We start from the raw sequence: 18,403 nt of genomic DNA on the forward strand, positions 1-18,403 counted from the left end.
TTTACAGTAGTTCCATCCATTTTCACTGTTAAACCCATTTATTTTGGTTTTTCATGTAATAATTTTCAGATCCATCCTTGTTATCTCGTACAATCTACTCTAGCATTTGCTGCAAATCATTCAAGTTCCCAGTCAAAAATACAACATTGTCTGTAGAAAATAGCACTTGTACATTCATGTCCTCATAAGCATCCATAATCACAGTAATTCCTTACACATTTATCTGTAGATACATATTCAGAGATACTTTAAACAACCAAGGGGATAACAGAAACCTTGTTTTCATGTTGAACCATTCCCTAAGAATTCAATTTATTTTCATGCATGCTTAATTTATTTATATCTATTTATTTAAATAATTTATATGGCCACCCATCTCACAGCAGTGATTCTGGGTGGTGAAGAAAGATTAAAACCCACAGTTACAAATGATAAACCGTGACACCTGAGGTACACAATACATACCAATCAACAGCAGAGCTCATCTAACCTCCTGGCCCAAATGCCTGGGGAAACAGCCAGGTCTTCAGAGCCTTACAAAGGGCTAACAGGGTTAGGGCCATCCAGATCTCTGGGGTGATGCTATTCCATAAGGCAGGTGATGCCACCAAGAAGGCATGACTCCTGAGTCCAGCAAGATGACATTGTTTAATGGAGGAGACTTGGAACATGTCTTCTCTTGTAGATCTGGTGGGGTAAACAGAAGCAATGAGAAAAAGGTGGTCCCACAAGTAGCCTGGCCTATGCATGTAGGGCTTTATAGGGGATATAGGCTTTATAGAGGATAATCAGCACCTTGAATCACAATCAGAGCCAGTGCTGCTTGAGGAGTAACATTATGTAAGTGTAGTGAGAAGCTCCAAAAGCTGCATGTGTCAGCTGCAGCTTCCAAATGCTCTTCAAGGGCAGCCCCATGTAGAGCAGGTTACAATAATCTAAGTAGTAAGTAAATGGCCCACCTAGCCATTGTTGTCACCTACTCTGTAAGCAAGAGCCATGGGTCCAGGAGGACCCTCTGACTGGGGAAGTGCACTCCACGCAGAGTTAAAAGTGGAAAAATTTCTGAAGCAGGGCGCCTTAAGTCTCACAGGCACCCAGTTTTACCAGGACTGAGCAAAACTGAGATCATCACAGGCTCCAGGCACTGAGAAATAAGAGGAATCTTATTTCAACAAAAGCTTTTGTTGACAGAAGCTTTATTAGTTAGTCCAGATTGCATCTGCTAGGTTCACCTGCATCTTTACTAAGGTATGTTTCTTTTCAAAAGGATAACTCCTTGGTCTTCTACATTTTTCATTATTTACTTGGCATATTCTCTGTGCAGTGCAATGATTTATGACTGTAAACCTGAAACTTTCCAGGATTTTAATGTTTATAAACTCATTTTGCTTTGAAGTTGGACACAAAGGAGGTAGTGTCACAAGGCTTTGGGCTCTCAGGAAATTAACAGAGATCTTGAGGTCACAAATTTGTTGTTGTTGTTTAGTCGTTAAGTCGTGTCCGACTCTTCGTGACCCCATGAACCATACTGCGCCAGGCCTTCCTGTCCTTCACTGCCTCCCTGAGTTTGCTCAGTTTCATGCTCATTGCTTCAGTGATGCTATCTAACCATCTCATCCTCTGCCGTCCTCTTCTCCTTTTGCCTTCAATCTTTCCCAGCATCAGGGTCTTCTCCAAAGAGATCTCTCTTCGCATTAGGTGGCCAAAATATCTGAGCTTGAGCTTCATTATCGATCCTTCCAATGAGCAATCAGGGTTGATTTCCTTTAAGATTGACTGGTTTGACCTCCTAGCAGTCCAGGGAACTCTTAAGAGTCTTCTCCAGCACCACAGTTCAAAGGCATCAATTCTTCGGCGCTCGGCCTTTTTATGGTCCAGCTCTCACAGCCATACATTACTACTGGAAAAACCATAGCTTTGACTATGCGGATCTTTGTCGGCAAGGTGACGTCTCTGCTTTTTAATATGCTATCTAGGCTTGCCATAGCTTTCCTCCCAAGGAGCAAGCGTCTTTTAATTTCATGGCTGCAGTCTCCGTCTGCGGTGATCTTGGAGCCCAAATAAATGAAGTCTGTTACTGCTTCCATTTCTACCCCTTCTATCTGCCAGGAATTGATGGGTCCAGATGCCATGATCTTAGTTTTTTTAATGTTGAGTTTCAAGCCAGCTTTTGCACTCTCCTCTTTCACCCTCATCAAGAGGCTCTTTAGTTCTTCTTCACTTTCTGCCATTAGGGTGGTATCGTCCGCATATCTGAGGTTGTTGATGATTCTCCCTGCAATCTTAATTCCGGCTTGTGATTCTTCCAGCCTGGCATTTCTCATGATGTACTCTGCATATAGGTTAAATAAGCAGGGTGACAGTATACAGCCTTGTCGTACACCTTTCCCTATTTTGAACCAATCGGTTGTTCCATGACCGGTTCTAACTGTTGCTTCTTGGCCCGCATACAGATTTCTCAGGAGACAGGTAAGGTGGTCTGGTATTCCCATCTCTTTAAGAATTTGCCACAGTTTGTTGTGATCCACACAATCAAAGGCTTTTGCATAGTCAATGAAGCAGAAGTAGATATTTTTCTGGAACTCTCGTGCTTTCTCCATGATCCAGCGAATGTTGGCGATTTGATCTCTAGTTCCTCTGCCTCTTCGAAACCCAGCTTGTACATCCGGTAGTTCTCGGTTCATATATTGCTGAAGCCTAGCTTGTAGGATTTTGAGCATAACCTTGCTAGCATGTGAAATGAGTGCAATTGTGCGATAGTTTGAGCATTCTTTGGCGTTGCCCTTCTTTGGAATTGGAACGTAAACTGACCTTTTCCAATCCCGTGGCCACTGTTGCGTTTTCAAACTTGCTGGCATATTGAGTGCAGCACTTTAACACCATCATCTTTTAGTATTTTAAATAACTCAGCTGGAATCCTGTCATCTCCACTAGCTTTGTTGTTAGCAATGCTTCCTAAGGCCCACTTGACTTCACTCTCTAGGATGTCTGGCTCAAGGTCAGTGATCACACCAGCGTGGACATCAGGGACATTAAGATCTTTCTTGTATAGTTCTTCTGTGTATTCTTGCCACCTCTTCTTAATCTCTTCTGCTTCTGTTAGGTCCCTGCCTTTTTTGTCCTTTATCATGCCCATCTTTGCACTAAACGTTCCTTTCATATCTCCAATTTTCTTGAAGAGATCTCTAGTCTTCCCCATTCTATTGTTTTCCTCAATTTCTTTGCATTGTTCATTTAAGAAGGCCTTCTTATCTCTCCTGGCTATTCTCTGGAAATCTGCATTCAGTTGCTTATATCTTTCCCTTTCACCCTTGCTGCATTCCTTCTTTCCACAGCTATTTGTAAAGCCTCATCAGACAGCCATTTTGCTTTCTTGCATTTCTTTTTCTTTGGGATGGTTTTAGTTGCTGCCTCCTGTACAATGTTACGGACCTCCGTCCATAGTTCTTCAGGCACTCTGTCTACCAAATCTAATCCTCTAAATCTATTCATCACCTTCACTGTGTACTCACAAGGAATGTGATCTAAGTCATACCTGAGTGGTCTAGTGGTTTTCCCTACATTCTTCAATTTAAGCCTAAATTTTGCAGTAAGAAGCTCATGATCTGAGCCACAGTCAGCTCCTGGTCTTGTTTTTGCTGTCTGTATAGAGCTTCTCCATCTTTGGCTGCAAAGTATATAATCAATCTGGTTTCGGTATTGACCATCTGGTGATGTCCATGTATAGAGTCGTCTCTTGTGTTGTTGGAAAAGAGTGTTTGCTATGACTAGCTTGTTCTCTTGACAGAACTCTATTAGCCTTTGCCCTGCTTCATTTTGTACTCCAAGGCCAAATTTGCCTGTTATTCCGATTACTCCTTGACTTCCTACTTTAGCATTCCAATCCCCTATGATGAAAAGGACATCTTTTTTTGGTGCTAGTTCTAGAAGGTGTTGTAGGTCTTCATAGAAGCGGTCAACTTCAGCTTCTTCAGCATCAGTGGTTGGGGCATAGACTTGGATGACTGTGATATTGAATGGTTTGCCTTGGATACGCACTGAGATCATTCTGTCGTTTTTGAGGTTGTACCCCATTACTGCCTTTCCCACTCTCTTATTCACTATGAGTGCAACTCCATTTCTTCTAAGGGTTTCTTGCCCACAGTAGTAGATATAATGGTCACCCCGAATTAAATTCACCCATTCCCGTCCATTTCAGTTCGCTGATTCCCAAGATGTCGACGTTCAATCTTGTCATCTCATGTTTGACCACATCCAGCTTGCCTTGGTTCATAGATCTTACATTCCAGGTACCTATACAATATTGTTCTTTACAGCATCGGACCTTCTTTTCGCTTCCAGATACATCCACAGCTGAACGTCCTTTCGGCTTTGGCCCAGCCGCTTCACTCTTTCTGGAGCTACTTGGAAATGCCCTCCGCTCTTCCCCAGTAGCATATTGGACACCTTCCGACCTGAGGGGCTCATCTTCCGGCGTCATATCTTTTAGCCTTTTAACATTGTCCATGGGGTTTTCTTGGCAAGGATACTGGAGTGGGTTGCCATTTCCTTCTCCAGTGGACCACATTTTGTCAGAACTCTCTGTCATGACCTGTCCGTCTTGGGTGGCCCTGCACGGTATAGCTCATGGCTTCACTGAGTTACGCAAGCCCCTTCGCCACGACAAGGCAGTGATCCATGAAGGGGGAGGTCACAAATACCTTCTTGTGAATTCTTTTCCTTTTTTCACAACATCAAGAGAGTTAGGAATATCTCTGTTTCACTATTAGCCATTCAAGACTAATAGCCACAATGACCATTGATAATCATAGATGTAATGCAATTCAGTCAAAATCTGGTATATTCAATTAAGTAATACCTTTAAGTTATAGATACTTCTATTAAGTGTTATTTTTTTTAATGTACCCCTATGAGAGAATGAAGTTGGATTTGCTGCCTATGCTTTGGAAAGTTAAGCTGCAGCTGGGCAGAAACACTCCTCACCCCATTTCTCTTGTTCCCTCGACTTCTCACAAGCATCCAGGCCAGTTTTCCAACTGCCTGTGATAATGAGCCACACCTTGGCGTTTTCAAGGACGTGCCAATGTCCACAAGCAGCTCCAACCAGGCTCTTAGCTTAGAAAAGCAAAAATTAAGACAGGGTGGAGGAGGAGGTAAGTTTAGAGGGTGTATGTGTAAGAGAAAACGTGACAAGTAAACAGCCTACAGACGGGGAAGCGGAGGTGACTTCTGTTACTACAGATATTACATGCAGGCAAGAGGACTAGTATTCAGCTGCCAAGTCCACAGGTTGTGGTGGGCAGCTTATCTTGGTGGGAGTCCTGCCTGGAGCTTGGAGTTCTGCTGGGAGCTCAGTAGCAATCAGAAGAGGAACAAGCACGCTGAAGCAGCACCTTATCTCAACTAGTGCAAGAAGATTTGGAAAAGGCTTAAAGGTGTATGCCACTCTACAGACTTTACAAACGTCATATATTAATACAGACTTGATGTATTTTATAGACTTTTGCTTGAACTAAATATTAAAGGACTGAGTCCTGAAGACATCATCACCTTGCAAGTCCTAAATGGGTGAAGAGCAATAGTCTGGTGTTGGGGGAAGATGGTGCTGCAATAAAGCAAGTTGCACAGATTGGCTACGCTGTGACGTGTCCAGTCCCTGGATAACACAGAACCCTCATTCCCCACCCTGCAATTCTTGTTCCATTTACTGGATAATTTTTCTTATATATGAAAGTTTGTGTACAAGCCTAATACATAAACATTTTAAATGTAATTATTCATCTACACATTCTGAAATGTATTTGTTCTATAAAACTTTTTAAAATGTACATTTATTTTGTCCATAACTTTTCTAAACTTATGCTTTTTTTTGAATATATACTTTCTAAACATTCATCTTCTTGGATTCCAAATATAAATATTTGTGCAAAATATTTATTTTACAATATTTCTGAGCCAAGGAATATTACCTTCCCATCTGAGACAGAACCCTTTTCATTTTGGTGGAATGAAATCTAAGATTTCTTGTAAATCCATCCCAACCTGCAGCTAATACATAGTGGTCCATAGATTAGGAAACACTGCCTTACAAACAGATTTAATATTTACTGGAAAATATTTAGAAATTTCAACTAGTGCAAAATGACATTGCCAAAGTGAATGTCCAAGGAACAACAATTCAGGATGGCTATTTATATTATTATTTGATTTGTGCTTCCTGTGACAGAATAGAGAAAGTAGAAACACTGTCTGCCATCCTATCATGTGAACTTCCAGATACACATGCAGTTATTGTACTCTGATAAATAGAGTACAAAAAAACTAAGGAGTTAGAGCTAAGCAATTACACTTATTCAGAAACTTTCCCATTAGGGAGAAGTGAAAAGGGGTTGATGTGCTGGCCGGAACAGTGAGAGCTGGAGTCAAGGTTTGGGGAAGAGAGGAAGAAGATGGCCAGTAAGCCATGATGAATGTAGGCAGTTCAGCTGTTACAAAAACATTAGGTTTCTGGTTGAGACAAGTTCACTGAAGTTTCTTTCTGAAAAAAGAAGATAAACATCAAGATAATCACAGTGAGGGACAGATCTATTTGGCACAGATAGGTCTGCTGGCAAAGATCCAAGACAGCAGTGTTCTGCCAACTGAGGGATTAATACCCATGTTCAACACTAAGGAGGGAAAAGGGATTTAAAACTAGATACACATACGTATGAGTTAAATAGGTACTTTGACTTTAGAAGGTGCCTGACTTTGCAGAAAGAGAAAGTTAACCTAGGCATGCTTTTACACACAATAAATCAAGCTACTGCTGCTTACTGCCAGAAGATATGAAGTGGGAAGTGGTTTCTTCTCTACACTCACTGACAGCTACAGCTGCAAAGGAAGGTGTCTCTTAAGTTGCAAAAAGTTATACACAACAGTGTTTAGAAATGGGGTTTGGTCAGCTGTAGTGTCCATAAAAAAGGCTGTGCTACAGCTTCAAACAAAGATGGATTCCTGCCTCGTGGCCACTCGACTCAAAAGCTGTTTGCAGAAGCTTTCGTCTCCGCGATTAGCTTTCGAGGAATGGCCATCCAGAGACTTCATGGGTCAATTTCCTCCTTGATCCAGAGCAAGTTGGGTGGCCGATGCTTGCTGCCAGCCACCAATCCAGCTGTGGTGCCATCTCCCTTCTCATGGAGAGATGATTAAGCCACCATTGTCCCCACCGGAAGTCCCATCATAGAACAATTTTCCAGAGGATACAGAGGAAGTGGAGACATAATAATGCCTCCTTTTCTCTTGCAAGTCTTTGCTGAATCAACAGCCCTTACTTAGATGCAAAGACAATATTGGGCACAAACATTAATATTTTCTCCTTGAAATATTCTTTTGCTTCTGTCTGTCTGCTTTGTAACTGAAGCCACTGAGGTCCTCCATAATCTTTCAGTGCTTCTTTGTTCACCAATATTTTATAGTAGTTAACAATCTTGCTTTGCCACACATCTGGGAATACTTTCGCCAGATAGGATACCCTGTAAGCAGTAGAGTCAAAACAAATCTTCATCAATTTCTAAGTAGAGAAACATTTGCTTTCTTTATAGCTTTGTGAAAGTAGCCAGGAAGCTTCTTAGGGATTGGTCTTTAAAGGCTCTTTTACTCTGGCTGTGTCCTCTAGCAGCAAGCCCATTTTGATTTAAAAATTTTAAGGTGTTCATTCTTGTAAAATATCTTAAAACTGCAGCAACAGTTTTTGTTTTTTGTTTTGCCTTGTTTAATCCATAGACACATTCCTTCTGCCAAATGCTGTTTTGTAGTTTGCAAAATCAGTCTTATCAAGTTTTATTACCTGTACCAGGCTGAGAACCTGTTTTTTAGTCCATTGGTTAAGGCCCTGGACTAGGAACAGAGAAACCTGAGCTCTAGTCCTGCCTTAGTCATGAAGCCAGTTGGGTGTTTTTGGGCTGGTCATTTTCTCTTGCATCAGGAAGAAGGCAAGGGCAAGCTACTTCTGAAAATGCTGGCAAGAAACTGCTTGTCCATTTAGTTGCCAGGAGTCAGGTCTGACCTGAAGGCACACACATGCACACACTCACGCACACAAATAAATAAAAAAAAGTTATTTAAAAAAAATACCAAGTGTTACAAAACCAAGATAATATTGGGAATTCTGATAACTGACTCACAATGTTAAAATTCTCTCTGCCTGATGAGCATGGTGTTGAGGGCCCCAAGCCTGATGGTTTGGGGTACTTTAACTCAAACATGGAGGCTTCAATTATCTCGAGTGGTTTGATCATACATAACTTCATTATGACCATAGAACAAGTATTTATGATGTCAGGCCCAACATAAAATAGCAGGCCACACTTTGGAACTGGCATAGATTTGGGGAACCAGCTGTAGTTGCAATGTCATGGACAGTTAACCTTGAATCTTAGACTGTTTGGCTTTCTCTCTGTTGGATGACCAAATTCAATAGACTGTTTTCTGAAACAGATAAATCCAGACGTTTTTTAAGACCTGGGTGGATTACCTTGCATTAGTCCAGCTGTAGCTCAGGATTTTACGTGGCACAGGGTTATGATTCTGATTTTAAGTAATGCCATTCACAAGTGTTCTCAGCAGAATCACCTGGCACTCTGAGGAGTTAAAGTTGCTGAAATGATTGATGGATGATTATAGCATAAGTGATGTAAAACTCAAAAGCATGATTGAACCATGCTAGTTCTAACCCTAAGTAGGACTGCCAATGAAACTATGCACTTGTGCATGGACACAAATGCATAAACAGCTAGGAACAGCTCTGAAGTAGCTCTACAACTTTTTCAAAGGACATGGATGCTTTAATGTTCAAGGATGGATGCTTTGTTTGTGCATATATGCTTTTAAAGCAGCTCTTTGAACACTGCATAACTCTAATAACAAGCAAATTTTATTGCTCTGTCCTCTTGCATCTGGATTTTAGCTAGCAAACCTGTTTCTGGTGGAGATAAACTGCTCCATATAAATCTAGTGGATGTGATACTTCACTTTTCAGTGGCCTGTTGTAACCAAATTTGCAATGCATTCTAGTTCTCTTAGTGATACGTTACCCTGACCAATGCTGAATGCTGTTGCCTGGGATTTGCAGTCAAAAGGAGTAAACAGTAATCAGTAACAGCCAGAGATCAAAAGACAGGAGATTACAGGGAAGATGTTCTATAGTACATTCTCTTCCTTTCTTAGAGGCCAGTTCCAGTCAATATTGGGTGGAGGTGGTGGTGGGAGATTGCTCCCTTGGCCCTCCTTTGTGGGGTGCCTCAGAGTTCTCTCTCTCTCCCCACCTTTTCAGCATCTACATGAAACTGCTGGGTGAGATCATCTGCTGGTTTGTCAGTATGCTTATGATACCCAATTATATATTTTGACCCCAGGCTAGCCAAGTGTCACTGTTGAGGTTCTGTCCCATTGTCTGGAAGCTGTATGAGTTTGGATGGGGAGGAACTGTCTCCAACTCAATCCTACCAAGATCGAGTGGTGGTGGGTGTTTGGAACACCCAGATCTGGGGATATTCCATCTCTGACCTTGGAAGGGGTTGCATTTCCCCGTTCAAGACTGGTGCATAATATGGGGGTCTTCCTGGACTCACAGGTCCTGCTCATTGAGAAGATGGCTGCTGTGGCTAGGAAGACCTTTGCACAACTTTATCTGGTGCATCAGTTGCATCCTTTCCTTGATCGGGAGGCTCTTCAGACAGTCGCTCATGCCTTGGTTATCTCATGGCTTGATTACTGCAATGTGCCCTGGGGCTATCCTTGAAGACCACCCAGAAGCTTCAATTGGTCCATAATGCAGTGGTACAGATAGTGGTGGGTTTGCCTCAGTATACCTATGTAACAAATTTGCTTTGTGAGCTGTACTGGTTGCTTATTTGCATAGAGCCTGGTTACTTGAGGAACCACCTATCTCCCAGAGCATCTGCCTAGCCAATTTGATCTGGCAGGGTTGGCGTGCTCTGGGTTCCTTTGAATAAACAATGCCATCTGTTGAGACCCCAGAATTGTGCTTTCTCCATAGCAGCACCTGCCCCCTGGAATGAGGTTCCCCTTGAGATTCAGATGGCCCCCACCCTCCTGGTGTTTTGAAGGGGATTGAATCTGGTTGTTCTCTCAACCCTTTAGCAAGGGTGAGTAAAGCCCCCTTGGATTGTGCGGATCTGTTTCTTTTTTCTATTCCAGTCCAGTTTCTGTCATCTTTGCAATCTTTTATTCTTTATTTTTGTTTATTTCTGTTTGTTTTTAAATGTTTTTAAATGTTTAGAGAGTTGTCGGGAATTGGGCAGCATATAAATGTACTGAACAAATAAATACAGTCATATTAAACATGTCTATCAAAATGGAACTTCAGCATTATATAATATCAAGAGTCATTGCAAGCAAGCCAGTATCTCAGTGAACTACTGGAAAATTTCCTAATGTCATCACTACGTTCTCTCATATAAAGAGAAAATAATTATGTTCCTTTCAACAAGTATAAACCTAAGTCCTGTGTGTCCTGTTTCCATGTAGCTATTGTGGTGTCTTGCAGAATGCTGATGAAAAGCTTTCCTTGCTTTGACTTTCTAGTCACCGCTGATGTTCTGTTCCCTGCAGGACATCAATGTCACCAATCACAGCCTTGGGAAGGTGACTCAGCAGCCATTCCAACTAAAGTATGAAACCTGCTAACCCTTCCTTGCTTCTCCCCACATGATGTTCTTTTGATATCATTAGTGAGCTGCAAAGAACCTACAGTATGCTTATTCCCTGGAGGTACTTTCCTAAGCAATAAAATGACTGAAGAAGTATGGAGGTTCTCAAATACTTTAAAGAGGTTTCTGCTCTGGAACTGCTATAGGATTCTTAATCAGTCTTCACAGTTGGATTAGAACATCTACGTTTTTCAAATATGGGCTGATTGTTAAGAGAAATAAATTGAAATATTTACTCTCCATATGTTGGGGTATAGGAATAGATAACTGGCGGTTTGCTTTTGTTCTTTCTTACTGCTGGTTTCTCTCATGAAGAGTGGAGAGCTGAGGAATGGGACTGAAAAACATAATAGACCAACATCTGTGCAGCATATTTCTGCATTTTCTGCTGGTGGGATATCTGGGGGGAAAAACGTGAAATCTCATCTTGATTTTAACAAGAGTTATTGAGATGTACATTGTACTGGTTGCAGTCAACATTCTTATGAACGTGATGGACTTCTACAACCTTCAGAAAAATAACCAAGTGTCCTTGGCCGCCACCCTTGTGAAAATATCAAGAGATTTAAAAGGAGTTGAAGGAAATGGATGAAGTTGCAGGCTTATCTGAACCCTGTGATTTGAAATGTAAAACCGATTAGGATGCTGCTAGACAGGAAGGAAACAATATCTGTAATTTATCACAATAATTTATCTGTGTGTTAGGATACTGTTGATACTCTACATAGAGGTTTTATCTGCAAGGTCGGAAAAGCACAGCTATGAAGTCAGTGTTAAATAAAATGGAAAGGCTTGGGTTGAACTTGACAAAGATTGTGTAGCAAGTAAACTGAGATAAGGGCAAGTGCACTATATATACATCTAGCTTCTGAAAATATCAGTTTTCTAAGCTTTATAGAGCAAGTCCGGCTGCTGTTCCAAGCCATTTTCTCAATGTCCCAGAACATTTTCTATGTTCACTTCAGAACTAATGGTAGTGGTGCCCAGTAAGGATCAGGAATAGAACCAGCTAATGTACTCTGCTGTTTGCATTTGCTTAATAGCTGACACAACTTCTAATTGATGGTAATATTTGAGTCCATGTTGGTTTTGGTATGCCCATTGTAAGAAACGAAATTGGGGACCTAAAGAATTACTTTCCCTTCATTCAATGAGCATTAGTGTTTATCCTAACATTGAGCATTTCAACAGCATATCAGAGTCAAACTACTATTTATATTGTTCATATATGCAGCTGACAACTAGTGCCAGTTGAACTCTTTTTGTTCTATTTAATTCCTCCAAGAATAAAAATATTTTCAGTTGTGTCAGATACAAACAATAAAGTTTGGGGGGGGGGTAGCATTTAAATCTCCCTCTCAGTTGAATAATTTGGCCTGAAGAATTAGACACAAGTAATTATTGGAAGCAGTATAAATCCTTGAATGATGCCAATAGCTAGTTTGTGTTTTTAAATTAGATGTGAAAGACAAAACATGGCAAGAAATTTTCTTTAAAGCAAAGTAACAGAAGTTTCATGATTTTAAAAAGATAAAGGCAGGCTCACAGTGACAGAACATGAAATTACCTCCACCAGTTGGATATACTGGGTAAAATGTTTAGAATAGTGCTTTGTAGTTAAGCAAATGCGGTTTATTCTGCATGAACTAGAATACATTATTATATGGATTTAATATAACAAAATTGGCTGGCTTGCTTTGAAGGAATAAAGGTATGGGAAAGAAATAGTAATGTGAGTCATATCCCTTTCTAGACTGGGTGTTGAGATATATCACTTTTATTTAAAACTTCTATTACTCTCTGGTATCTATAGTTTCCAAAACATTTGCTATTGAAATCTTTTATTCAGGGTATATATAATAGATGTTCAACTGAGGAATTCAGTAAGTGGTAGCTGTCAAATGTAGCAGTATATAGTAGTTAGCTATACCTGTACAGATTTAGCTGTATTTCTACAATCACTTTGGTACATATTTTATTGTTCTAATAAAGAGGCATTTAAATAGAAAACAGATTTGAAAATTTCTGGTTTGTTTTTTATTCAGTTTTAAATTGTCAGCAAGGAATGTATGATTCAGAAAATAAGTTTCTCCAAGTTCTCCTTTAAGGATTCCTTGTTTCTCAATACGTAATTGAAATATAATTATTCTATAGACTTGTGCTATTAGAGTCTCTTCTAATCTGTCTTTATGCTGTATTAGAGATCATGTTGTAAGGTTGTGTAAATGCCTATGAGATAAAACCCTTCTCCTTGCTCAGTGCTTAACACCACATGGACACCAGACTTTATTTCCCTGCATTTTAAGGCTATTTGTTTTCCCCCAAATTTTGTACAGTCATTTCTCCAATTAAAGCTTTTTTTTCTGTCTCTGTAGGAGAGCTGTGCTTCCTGTCTGAAGGTATTTCTCTGCTTCATTTATGTTTTTCCTGTGTATTCCAGCTAAGTGATGCAAACTGTCCCTCATTCATCACCAGAAGCCTACCTGCTTCCTAGAGCAAATCTCAACTAGTGAATCATATTTTCCTCCATTGTCCTTTGAAACTTCTTTAAAAAATAAATTTTTCCCCATGCCTGTTGTTTTATTTAAATTACTATTCGAGTTTTAATTCACCAAGTATGAAATCCTTCTTTGATTACGTTAGTGCAGGCTAGATAGAGCGCTGGCCACCTATGTCTTAAGATAACACCTGTGAAGTTAAATCTGAAATATGTCATACATCTTTAATTTAGTTAGTACTTTGTGTTTTTAACATGTCCCAATAGTATTATAAAATAAAGTTGAGTTCCATTTATAGCAAACTATTTCATTTTTAACTGGCTGATATTTCTTCTGGAACTTACTTTAAAAAAAATGCTTCAAAATAATAATGTTGAAATGACAAGAAAGTATTATTTTTGAGGTATTAAAGGAAAAAACCTGGCTCTTTGTGTAGGTGATTGTTTTATCCTTTGCAGTCAGAGTAATTTGATTGAAAGGCATCTGAAGTGAATTAGTTAATTTAACAAAGCTAACATCACATCACACTTGGCACATTAAGGCAGAGGACAGAGAGCTGTTTGGTGGTAGTTTAGTCATTAATGACAAATGCCATTTCTCCCAAAAAGGAACAGACCTCTGAATTATTAAACATCTGGATCAGCAACTCAGTTGGGAATTTTCTTGGGTCATGAATGTTGGCCGGTTGTCAAGGAGACAGGAATAATGCTACTCCATGCTTAGGTTGATTGTGAAATGGCTTCATATTTCATATTTCATTTTTTTTTTTTGTTCTGATTGTTAACACTGTCAGCAAGGTGAGCTCAGTTAATGGCGAGAAAATAAATTTAGTTTAGTTTTGATTTGCTATAGACAGCTGCTATGCAGTAATAATCTATGATAGCTTGTTTGAATTTATTTTTGTACTTTAAGTCATCATTTTAATTTGGGATGGAAAAATCAGCCTATTACACTTTCTCTTTCATATTTTTCAAGCACAGTTTTGTTCAGGCTTATTTCTGCCTTAGTCTGTGATTTTTTAAAACAATCCAAAAGAATATTCTAATATGCTTTTTATTGGAAAACTATATTATCATATTGGAAGAAATGTGAAACTAAAGAATATGTTCCAGATCAGGTGGTGATTCTTGAAATTCAGATTAGCTTGGTTTGCCTTTAGATGAAAAATCCAACAAATTTTGCTTCCATTCCTAATTTTAACTGTGTCTCAAATGTTTCTAATATTTGTAATGAATTAAAGGATGTTTTGTAAACATTACTTTCAGCTTGTAAAATCCAGGACATTCTCGGAATTATAGTATCAATATACCATTAATATTAGAAATATAATGTCCTTCAAAGAAAGGAACAGGATTGCAGATTTCTTAGAAAATAACTACCTGCCAAAAAGCAAGATGCAACCTTTCATTTCCCCCTCTTTCAAAACCCTGCTCAAAACCTTTCTCTTCTTGAAGATGTTTAAACTTTGTTTCTAAATAAAATAACTCCTGATAGTGCAATAACATGAAGCCAAAATAGAAGAAATGAAAAACAAAACAAAACAAAATGTTGATAAATAATTTCAGCTTGACCTTAGAAGTCCTAAATAATCCAATTTGGGCCATTGCCACCATGTTGGAAAAGTGATAGTTGTTATGTGAGTATAGAAAATAACCATTGATAGATGATAGTTTAGTTTTACAACTATCACATTAACTTTGGTGTTCACATTTAGGACACAGAATAAATTGAACCTTTATTTCAATTTTTGAAGCTTTAAGAAGATTTACACAGATTACTCTATCATCCATGAATATAACACAATGAAAATAGAAAGAGGGACTGATCCCACTGAACATTTTTGCTACATTATTTGTATCAAATCTTCACTGTTTAATAATATGCATTAGATTCCAGATTCATGACCACAGGAGAGGAAAATGTTTATTTTAGCTATATTGGGCAGATACTGGAAGAATCTAGATGGCAGGTGGTACAAAAGAACTATATTGCATCCAACAATTACATTCAAAATTTGTTTATGAATAGTTTCTGCAAATTCTGTTGCTAGACGTTTTTCTGTCAGATTCCACAGTAGCGTAATAGTACTGCAAGCCTGATAACTATAGAATGAGGCTAAAGGTTGTTTGGTGGTAATCTTGAAAACCTTCTTAGCATTAAATGGTGCAGCTCCAAGGTCCTTCTTCATCATCCTGTCAGTAATTGCTTGTCAACCTATGAATATGCCGACAAATGCAGGCAATCAGTTATTTTATGTGAATTAATGTATTTTTTGTGCTGGCCATGGCTGCACTAACAGAACTTATATGGAGAAAGACATTGGTACAGAATGATAACCTTTTGAATTATATTTTTGATGAAAATGTCAAGATTTCATAACCATTGAACACCTTTAGGAATAACTTCCCAAGGAAAAGATTTTGATTGATGTTTCTAGTAAAAATAGTGAACAGTGTGACATACCTCAAACATGTTACACTGAGAACAATAAGCAAGGACTGTCATCTCAGAATGTTATTTTACTGAGGTAAAACATTAATTTTTATGAAATTTCTCATGCAAGCTCTAAATATTATATTGGTAGTATACTGTATTGTTACCACTCAAGTATATCCCAGTTGTGAAATGCAGATTAAAGTTTAGGTAATATTTGAATGAAAATTATGATTACATTTCTTTTGAGGACTTTTTCCCGAAAGGAGAAAAAAAAAAAGCCACCAAGCCAGTGTTGTTTGTCTCTTTCTCTAATATATGCATTTGGGATGTTTCCCCATATACTGGTATGTTTGAATTTATTTTTTGAACTGCATTTTGGGGTAAGCTATTTTGTGAGGCCTTAGAGAATGTCCTAAATGAGATAAAGAACAAAAGAAAGCCAAGTCTCTAGCCAGTAAAAATATGAAGGGAAAGGTAGCAAGACATCAGCCTATATGTCAGGCCCAGCCCAAGAACATTGATGAAGCAGTCCAGTCCAGTCCAGTTACTTTATTTGCTTACACCTTATAGACAGAATCTTGCCTCCTTCCTGATAGCCTTGATCTCCCACATCACTCTCCTCCTCGCAGATACATTCCATCACACTATGCCACATTACTGCACACAAAACTGACTCGGAGTGCACAGAGGAACACAAAACTGGGAGTGGGAGCAGAGGCCTGAACCAGATCTGCCTAATCTCCAACTCAAGAGGAAGAGTTTCCCTCATTCACAAAAAGGGAGATGCAAACAATGATTCCAGTGTGCAAGAGGCTAACTCTTTTTGCCCACTCTCATAGTATCAGATGCAAGGGTTCCAAACAATGGCTTACAGAGTTACATTATAAACCGTAACAGGTCTGCCTAGTATTGCCTAGTATTACTTCAGTCCATCTCCCAAGTCACACAAGCTGACCAAATGCCAACTAATTCCAAAGACTGTAAACCACCTGCTCAGTATATCTGTGGTAGAACACATCGTGTGAGATGTTTTCTAACTCATATTCCTTTTTTAAGACTGCTGATTAATAGTTTTTATTAAAAGGAAGATATTTATAGCACAAAAATGCCTGTACGTTCTCTGCTTTCAAATGAGACACCTCAACATAATCAGTTAAGTTGTCAAAACTCTTGTCTATTTTCTTTCACATCCTCTATGCAAGGGACTGGGCAGCCCTCTTGTTTATGAAGGAGGGGAAACTTTCTAATCCTAAAATAGTTAGATTCCATCACCTAGACCCAGCTGGTTACAGCTATATGCGTAAAGATTGAGTGGATCCAGCTGTCCACCTATTATATGTAATAAAACCATAGAGGGTATCCTAATGTTCTAAATATGCCATCCATGTGTATGCTTTAATAAATCAGACATTAGATAGGCTATCAATATCTACCTGAGACAAAGAAGAATCTGGAATCTCCCAACAGTCTCCTGTTAATCTTTTCAACAGTTCAACTAGATGGCAAAGCTGCACTGACCATGATATGCAGGTGAATCAAGTCCTGCATCAAGCAAGCTACAAGACATAGAACAAACTTGCTCCATGGGGAATTGTGAACCACTTCATGTTGGCTGCCTTCAACGCTAACATCCTCTGGAGATCTCTTAGGACTATCACATGTTCATCTATGTTCTCCTATATTAAATACTACATACTTAGGTTGCAATTAAGTCAAACATTTCAGCAAGAGGGTGCTGCAAAAAAATTGTTCCTAGTTGGGATTAGGGGTCTTCTGAATGAGTTTCCACCCTCAGGGATAGTTCTGGTATACTGTACTGTAGAATATCCCGGCTGCGCTCTAAGGAGAATGATACATTGGTTTTATTGTGAGGATCATTTTCTGCAATGGAGAGAGGGCATCCAGCTTATGCAAGAAAAATTTTAAAAAGGAATAAAAATACCACATATTAGGGCCTCTTCAGTATAGACGACAAATTATGAATAGTTTCATATATCTTCTTTATTCCTGCTTTTCTCAAGTGTTATTTCTTTATGTTCTCCTCCTGGTTTGTCATTTTGAAACTGAAAGTGAGTGACCTCCTGCCACAGGAGGGAGCATCAGAGGCTTCTAGCCATGTACCCAGAATGAATTGGAAGGATATACCCTTTATGTCCCCTTCATGGATCACTGCCTTGTTGTGGCGAAGGGGCTTGCATAACTCAGTGAAGCCATGAGCTATACCGTGCAGGGCCACCCAAGACGGACAGGTCATGACAGAGAGTTCTGACAAAATGTGGTCCACTGGAGAAGGAAATGGCAACCCACTCCAGTATCCTTGCCAAGAAAACCCCATGGACAATGTTAAAAGGCTAAAAGATATGACGCCGGAAGATGAGCCCCTCAGGTCAGAAGGTGTCCAATATGCTACTGGGGAAGGGCGGAGGGCAATTCCAAGTAGCTCCAGAAAGAATGAAGCGGCTGGGCCAAAGCCGAAAGGACGTTCAGCTGTGGATGTATCTGGAAGTGAAAAGAAGGTCCGATGCTGTAAAGAACAATATTGTATAGGTATCTGGAATGTAAGATCTATGAACCAAGGCAAGCTGGATGTGGTCAAACATGAGATGACAAGACTGAACGTCGACATCTTGGGAATCAGCTAATTGAAATGGACGGGAATGGGTGAATTTAATTCAGGTGACCATTATATCTACTACTGTGGGCAAGAAACCCTTAGAAGAAATGGATTGCACTCATAGTCAATAAGAGAGTGGGAAA

The 18,403-nt window shown here is 39.4% G+C and overlaps 1 protein-coding gene across 3 annotated transcripts in view; it reads left to right on the forward strand.

Annotated features, from left to right (window-relative positions):
* NKAIN2 (sodium/potassium transporting ATPase interacting 2) overlaps window positions 1-18,403 on the forward strand; it is a 585,360-nt gene that overhangs the window by 132,377 nt on the left and 434,580 nt on the right. The gene's annotated exons all lie outside the window — the stretch shown is intronic.

This window comes from Python bivittatus, unplaced genomic scaffold (genome assembly GCF_059951505.1).
Source record: "Python bivittatus isolate LINGU-HERP-01145 unplaced genomic scaffold, Pbiv_v1 ctg000020_np1212, whole genome shotgun sequence".
In the NCBI taxonomy this organism is placed as follows: Eukaryota; Metazoa; Chordata; class Lepidosauria; order Squamata; family Pythonidae; genus Python; species Python bivittatus.